This window comes from Pinus tabuliformis, chromosome Q (genome assembly GCF_031772625.1).
Source record: "Pinus tabuliformis cultivar Carrire ecotype Pingquan chromosome Q, CPIR1, whole genome shotgun sequence".
NCBI lineage: Eukaryota > Viridiplantae > Streptophyta > Pinopsida > Pinales > Pinaceae > Pinus > Pinus tabuliformis.
Genome location: NC_142296.1, coordinates 906,480,805 through 906,489,794, shown reverse-complemented (window position 1 = coordinate 906,489,794; position 8,990 = coordinate 906,480,805).

Here is an 8,990-nt window from a genome sequence, read left to right as displayed (position 1 = left end):
CAAAAATGGAAATAAACCAGCTAGGGCGATGGTAGCTTATCTCTGAGAAGAGATGTGGTGGCTACATGCCTTTGAATTGTGTTACAATGAGGCTCGAAGGCCTATTTATTGTTGAGAAACAATGGAAAACCCTAAACATCCAAAAACCTAACCCTAGAAGATGAAACACCAAACTGTGGGCCCCGTTTGGGTAAATTGATACATCAGCTTCCCGGGGTCGTAACTTTGGCATACGATCTCCATTTGACGCGTATAATAGCTCGTTAGAAAGATCTATCCAGGCATTACAACTTTGGAAAGAGAAACATCGGTCCATGGATGCATGTTTCTCCCATATTTCCTAAAAAACGTCGTTTAGGGCCTCAAAATGGCTCCGGAAGTCCACGACCCGAAAAACTGCTTAAAATAGTAAATTGTGCTACACTTAAGGAAACTGAAAAACTGAAAGAGACAGTTGTGGGCATCCAAGTGGGATAGGTGGGTGGCCACCAACATCCACCTGGATCAAAACAACAACAATTCTTGGCTGATAATTGAGAAAACAACTTCTTTTTCTTCCAAATTTTCAGTTTTCTACATATTCAATTTAATTTTCACATATTCAGGATTTGAATTTACAATTTTTTTGACCTTTTCAACTAAATTTGTTGACTAATTGATGATTGTTGTTTTTCATATTTGGTGAAATTTTTTGCTTAACACATCAACAATTTTTTTTTCTTTCGCTTTGTTCTGTGAAATTTCAAAGTTGTACTCACTTCTGAATGCTAGCCATCTTGCTTGCCTCACAGTTAGATTGGGCTGATGAAATAGATACTTAAGGCTCACATTATTTGTCTTTAGCTGAAATTTCTTCCCTATCAGATAATGTCTCCACATTTTAAATGCATGAATTATTTCTACTAGTTCCAAGTCATGTGTAGCATAATTCTTTTCATGCTCTTTTAATTTTTTGGATTCATAGCAGATAACATGGATATCTTGCCTTAAAAATCCCCCCAATCCTTCATTTCTTACATTCGTGCACACTATAAATTCCTTATTGGGATCTGCTAGTTTTAAAATAGGAGTTGTTGTCAAGAGTTGTTTAAGCTTTTCAAAAATAGCTTGACACTTAAGGCTCTACTCAAACTTGATTCCCTTCTTTTGCAAACTAGTAATTAGATAAGAAATCCTAGAAAATCCTTCTATGAACCTTCTGTAATAACCTATGATGCCCATAAAATCTCTGACTTCTTCTACATTCTTGGGTGTTGGACATTCCAAAATTGCTTTAATATTTGCAGGATCTACAGTGATTCCATGTTATGATATTGCATGTCCCAAATAATGTATTTTCTTCTAGTAGAATGAACATTTTTTAAAGTTAACATAAAGTTCACGGTCTCTTAAAGTTTGGAGAATTTTCCTCAGATGTTGATCATGTTCATCCTTACCATATGAGTATGTCAGGATATTTGCAGATAGAAAATTCTTAAAAATGTCAGGATATTGTCCATGAATATAATGAATTTTTTTTCCAAAAAGGGTCATAACACATTACTCATAAGACACATGAATGTGACAAGTGAATTCGTTAGCCCGATTGGAAGCACTACAAACTCATAGTGTCCATAATGGGTGTGAAATGTTGTCTTGTGTATATCTTCATCCTTGACTCTAATTTGATGATATCCTGACCTTAGATCAATCTTTGAAAATATAGAAGATCCCCTAACTTGATCAAACGGGTCATATATTCTTGGTAAGGGGTATTTATTCTTGATAGTCATATTATTCAACTGTCTATAATTTATACATAACCTCAACATTCCATCTTCCTTTTTCACAAATAGCACAAGTGCTCCCCAAGGAGACACACTTGGCCTAATGTACTTCTTATCTAATAACTCTTGTAGCTGAATTTTTAGTTCCAATAGTTTGGGTACACTCATCCTATATGGAGCCTTGGAAACTAGAACAACACCTGGTACAAGATCAATTGTAAAATCAATGTCCCTTCTTGGTGGAACTCTTGGTATTTCCACTAGAAATACATCTTTGAACTCCTCTATAATGGGGTATTCAGCCAATGATGATTTTTGTTCATTTTCAGACACTTCATGTACTTGGACAAAGAACAATTGGCACCTTTTTCTAGCATACTGCTTCATTTGTACAACAGAATTTTGCTTGACTATATTTTTTCTTGAAATGCCTTGAACTATACAAGCTTATCCTTCATCATTTACACAAGTAAAGGACTTTTCTAGAAAGTTTAATATCACTCTATGTTTTTCTAGCCAATCCATTCCTATGAAGACATCATAGGATCCTAATGGTAAATTGTTTAAGTTGAGAACAATTTGCATCCCATTAAGGTTTAGAGTGCAGTATTTACTAATTTTTTACACTTTTCTTTTGGTTCCAGTAGCTAGTTGTACCAACCACGGTTTATGGTGTTTTTCTTTCTTAATTTTACATTTTTCAACTACAACAAGTGAGACATAACTTAAGGTAGATCTTAGATCTATGAGACCATATACTTCATTGTTAAAGATCTTACCTTGTACTTCTACCATAGTTGTTTGATGATCTGCCTCTCTTCCATCTAGTGCAACAATGATCCTTGGTATATTATAGGCTACATTATTTATTGTTGATGCTTCCTGACTTTGATTTAACATTTTTTTCTTCTTCAAGGGATTTTGTGGGTAGTCCCTCCATAGATGATTATCAACACAACCCCAATACTTAATGGGAAGTCTCACAGATTCATTGAATTTTTTATTATTTGCAGCATTTCCTCCTTTCTGTCCAACATTTTTCTGCTGATTAAAATTTTTGTGGTAATTTCCAGCTTGCATGCTTCTTGCAAAAGTGGATTTTTAAATCCCTTCTTCTTATTGATGACTTTTTTCTATTTTCTTGAACATCCATCCATTATAGTTTTCTCCTTTTTGTTTACTCTAGTTGAAGCACATTTCTTCTTTTCTAATAGCCTCAATCATATATTTCAATTGATCAAATTCTATTCTTTCTCTGTATGAGAAAGGTAGGCAACTAACAAATCTTCGGATTTTTTCTTTTCTTCTTTCAGGTAAGAAACATACCTCAACAAACTCATAAATTTATTGAAAAACTCGTCCATCGTGAGTTGTTGATCCAGATCTTTTACTTCAAGGATGCATACAGAATTGCATATAAAAGAGCATGTAACCAAGTGACATAAACACATCAAATAAGCAGAATTGAAAAGAAACCATGAGATCAAAGCCACAAAAACAACCTTATAATGGAGTTCACCGAGTGTGGGCTATGTCTTCGGGCCCTGCTCAATGTGGGGAGGCCTCTTTCATTAATTGGCAACGAAATCAAATTACAATCAATTACAAATTGATACCTTATACCTCCACTTTCCGAAATGGTCTGAAAATGCAAAGCTCTGCTGCAGAAACAGACAACACCATTTAATTTGTGGCGCAAAATCATGTCAAATGACTATAGACTTGAACCTGCTCTGAGCAGGGGACTTCTAGGGCTCTATGGAATCTTTTAGATTCCCTACAAGATTCTCTGCAAAAATATTCTCCCAATATTCCTAGGAATATTTCTTGAAAACCACACCAGGTAGGGTTCCAGCTTAGGGTTCTGCGGGCGTTGTCATAGGGTTCCTTGGGCTTGGTTCCTCTTCCCCTGGCTTGGTGGTGAAATGGTGTTTATAAAGGGTTTCGGCTGCCTTGTTTATATCGACCACTTGTGTGGTCCACCTGTGGCGCAACTAAGATTGGGGACAGAGGTCACGGGTTCAAACCTCAACCCGAACCTCGTATATGGATATGGCCAAAGGTTTTGGTTAAACGGTCTTTACGTTTTTTGTGTTGGTGCTTTCCCGCCAGTGGACCGGCTGACGGACCCGTCAAGTGGGTTTGATCCTCGTTGTTGACCACATATATATTAATACTCCCACAAATATTCGTTGGCCAGCCAGCTAGCTAACCGGTGGGGTTGACCACCCATCAGCCAATAACCAATATTTTTCATTTTTAAAATAATATTATTCTACAATGGCCTTGATTTTCTAGCTCGTTTTTTAGGGGATATTAGACATTTTAAGTAGGCAACAAATTTGCCTCCGCCTTCCACCATACCTGTCCAAGTTGTCGCCTCCTTAGAGATTTTCAGCATGCTTACAGGGCTTGACACGTAGCGCATTATGATTGGCCCGTACGAATGATTGGGCATCTGACTGAGTTGATGACGTCATCTGACACATGTCACCTTGTGATTGGTTGTCCTCTGACCGTATGACCACGTCACACTACTGAAATCATCATCCGCACGGATGATGTTAGTAGCCTTATGGATGATGTTAGGATCCATACTGATGACGTTAGCATGCAAAAATTTTACTTGTTTTGTAAAAACTTCTGCGGGCCATAACTTTCACATACAATGTCTATTTGAGGTGTCATTCACATCGTTGGATTCTGTTGATGCCTCGAAAATCACTGCAACAACATTGGGGGATAACCACCCAGTCCGGACCTTAGTACAGCGCCTTTTCCGTTTTGAATGGTGACTCCAACTGGGGATAATGGGACCAGTTTCCAAGAAATGAATAAACGGGATGAATGGATGATTGATTGACTAATCTAATGATAGGCGAATAGCTAAATCTATCAGCAAAAATAAAAGAACTATTACTTATCCCGGGAACTATTGTGCTTTGAAGTGTAGCGCTTGATGATCTATGTCTATGGACAGGCATATAGATGACTCCATCTAACAGACATGGACATTAATTCATTCAAAGACTACTTTGCTCAAATAGTTAAGCAAAGCGATTAAAGCAAAATTACTACACTTGTCATTTATATCATCAACACATATATGATTAAAAGAAAGGCATACCATAAACATCCAATAGTGGAAGGAATACAGAACTGTTGTTAAAGCACATACATATATTCGATGATAGCAAAGGTAATCAAATAACAATTCATATGAAAAGAATGAATTCAGACATAGATAAAAGTACCATATGAGCTGCTAGACACTCCCAATATCAATCGCTACTTGTGATTCTTCCTTCAACGCAGAGATACTTTCAAACAAAGACAATAGTGCACAATTGCATAAAAGCTGCCTTGTTGAAATTAGAATAACTGGTCCAGTTTCATAAAAGAATATGGCTGAAGCACAATAGTGCAACTTCAGTCTTTAAGTCAAGTACAAAACTTTACGACCCTTTCCAAAACAATGAAAGGGTCTATAAATACTTAATTAATCTAACTATCTAAGAAACTGAAATCCTACTTAATTGGTATCAATTGATTTCGATCCTATTTTCTTCAGCAATCTGGCAGTCGGCGGCATGAATCATCAAGTAGGCTGCTTGCCTTTAAATCTGAGCTGACTTATCGCAAGCATTGGCTCCACTTCGGGTGGTCTGTTGAGGCGAGAGCTGAGCTGGGTGGCGTATGTGGCATCCTGAATAACGGGGATAATATACCCGATTGCATCCGTAAGGCACTTGAGGGCGGCTCTCTGTGAGTGTGGTTTTACCAAGAAGAACCAATAGGTGTCCCAAGTTAAACTGTTAATCCCAGCAATTAATCTTCCCTTCTCCTCTAAATCTGGATAACATGATTGCTCCAATGTTTTCATCGTTGTCAATTTTCCTGGTGTGCATTGGGAGATCATGTTTGATAAGTAGAGAGTGTTATTGACTAATTCAACTAAATTGCTTGAAGTTGATTTGCATCTTGAGACTGCCCTCTCTACTTTCATTAACTGGGACTGCCATTCTATAAAGAGTATATCTTTATGTGACTCTAAGATTCTTGGTAAATTCACCGCTTGTCCTTGATCGAAATCTTGCCAGTCGAGAAATGCAGTTATCGTTTCTTCAGCTTGATCCAATTCAGTCCTAGCTTTGTCTACTTTAGTACTTATGGATGTCGTTAATTCACATAGTGGCTCTGCTTGGGCGATTTGTTGACATAGAAGCTTAATTTGGGTTATCAATGCAGTATTTATCTGTAGCGCTTCTACTCTAAATTCAGCCACTTGTGGAACGCCCTTTGTCTTTTCAATCTGTGCTGATAATTGAGCAATTTGCTCATCTTTTGTTTTCATCATTTGCTCATTCGCTGCCTTTAATTGTGCCAATGCCTCTGATAATTCTTTTTGCTTTTGGATTGCGCTTTGGTCGATTCTTTGTTTTTCTGCCTGCAATTGTTGAGTTAGTTGACTGTTTAATTGTTGTTGTGTCAACAATTGCTGCTCTGCTTGCTCCGCTTTCTGCTGTGCTTCGGTCAGCTGTGCCTGTAACAAGAAAAGCTCCTGGTCCTTTGTTTTCAGCAAAAGACTCACCTCCGATGCCTTATCTATTGTCGCTGCTGAATAGGCTCCAGCATATTGTGACAATTTTGTCAGGTCATCGGAGGGGTCAAATTCCTCCTTCCAAACCACATTGCCCATGACCGTCTGCTCTGGGAAAAGGGAAGGTTGATCGGTCCTTCTTCTCTTCCTTTGTCGCTTTACTACAGCTTTATGTCTTGGGCTGTAGAAGACATCCAAGGGAGGAATCTCTTCTACCTGCAAAATGATTTGGTCGGAGGGATCCTTTGGTATTACCTCTACTTCTTTTGAAATGGGTGGGCCGCTGGTTCCACTTAGAACCCGTGTTGAAGTGGTTTCCTGAGTGTCTGTTGCCTTTGAAGTTTCAGTTTCCTCTGAAAATTCCAAGCCACTGATAATAGAATCAAATTGCTGCCATTCCTGGAGCAATTTTGGGTCAATATGAGTATCCACGTTTACTTCAGTGGTGGTCTGTTTCTGCCCTTTTATCTGGGTCTCCTCCTGCACTTTCTCCTGTTCTTTCTTCTGATTTTCCTCCTGTGGCTTCTCCTGTTCTATTGTTGTAACCAGAGGCTCCTTTGGTTGTTGCCGTTCAGGCTCGCTTGTCGAAGTTGTTGGGGTTGTTGCTAATAGATCTAGAGGCAGAGTTTGCAACCTCTGTTCTCTAAGTTTGTTAAATTCAACCAACCCTTCATCGTGATATTTCATTCTAGCCAATGTCTTAACCTGCATTATTGACTCAGCGGAGGAGAACAGGTCATCAAACATGTCCTCTTTATGATCAAATTTTGACAATTTGGCCTGCTCTAGTGCATTATAGGCAACTTTGTTTGGATCAAATTGCCTATTAGGGAGAGTTGCTAGAGTTAATGATTTAATCTTTGTAGCTTCCTTTTCTGCATGTTTAAGATCATGCAAGGTATAGACACCGCATCTAAAAGGAAAAGAGGGCCAGCCCTGCTTCTTATTTTTCTTGAGGGTCTGTGTAACACTCTCAGCCATGATCTGGTAAGCGATTTCCCTTGCCAGCAGTTTATCAGGTATGTATAAAGGGAGGACATGAGGTTCGGCTTGACTACCAAAAATTCTTATATAAGTGAACTTCTCCTCCCCGAACCATCTTCCTACTGAGGTTAAGTCAATTCCGGCTTGATAAGAAATCTTGGGAGCAGGTTTATCAAAAATAGAATAATGAACAGGTAACATAAAGCCATTGCAGACTTGGTACAAATGGTGCTTATAAGAGGATTTCCATAATTTCTGATGGTATATGTGAATAGGCATGGGGTCTTGTGGCTTCCACCTCCAGCCGAGCACAGGAAATTCAGAATTAAAACACAAGGTATCTAAGATATAGGCACTGTAATAGAATGGGGGAATTATCCTTTCAGAAATGCGGGTCTTACTCCTAAAGTCAAGAAGAGTTGTGGCTAGTTTATCTGAGAGAATAGTGGCCCAATCCATTATTACACTGTTGCATGTTGCTTCCATTAGGGGAACCATTTCTATAGTGAAATTAGCAGAGTCGTGCAATCCCCATAATCTACACATCATTATTCCAGCGTAGCAATAAGGAGAAGCCAGGGAATCAACCGAGTACTTACCGGAAGATTCATGTTTGTGCTTTGCCGGATTTTGTCTCCAATCCCGGATGGGTTCGGATTCAACTTCGTTCTCATTTCGGAATTTTTCCAGGAATGCCTTATTGTATTTCTTCTCTGGCTCAGGCAAATGATACATTTGCCTTAAATCATCAGCCCTGAATGACCCGAAAATTCTCCCGTCTCTGGTGCTGAAGGTTCTATCCATGATTGGGATTTCCTCAATTGCCCACCGCACTACATCCGTATATGGGAGAATTTGTTCCCTAGCTGCTATCCGATGAAGGAAGGAGTCAGCTAAATCCTTTAGAGTACCATCAGATTTCCGAGTTAAATCTACAGTGGCTTGTACTGTTGTCACTTCCGGTTCTTCGGCTTCAATCAAGTTGTAGGTACCTTGCCAAGTAGTTCTGACGAGACCAGAACATGTAGTATCAGATATCAATCCCTTCTTTTTGTTTGAGGGATCAGCGACAACTTGTCCTGTGGCTGGCGCAACGGAAGGGCCCGTGGTTTTCTTAGATTTCTTCCCCATTTTGCTTGAGCTTTCTTCTTTGGATGAATTCTGCACAGAAGCGAAAATACACGTAACACAGAGAATTGGCAATGAAAACTCCAATATGGTGAGATATATTGATCAATGCGTGATGAGAGAAAACTTTTATAATGGCCTGCGGATACAATCCATGGGAGATTTTAGGACTTACAATTATATTAAATGGCCGTTTAAAACCTGCCAATCCTTAAATGCCCATTATATCATTAATCGGCCGAATGATTCGTTTAAGCGTGCTATAGATGTTTTTGGCGGTTGAGCGCAGGTGAATCATTATTCGACAGATCAAGCTTTTAATATGAATTGATCGTTATATCCCTCCATTTTAACGGCTTTTTTGAAATCCGCGCTTTATCGCAATCGGGCGTCGGGAACACTTAAATCCTTATGTTGACATTTTTTGAAACCCCCGATTGCCGATTGCAATATCGCATCGCATCGGGAGTATGAGCGTTCTATAAACATCTGGATAGCATACCGCCGATCGC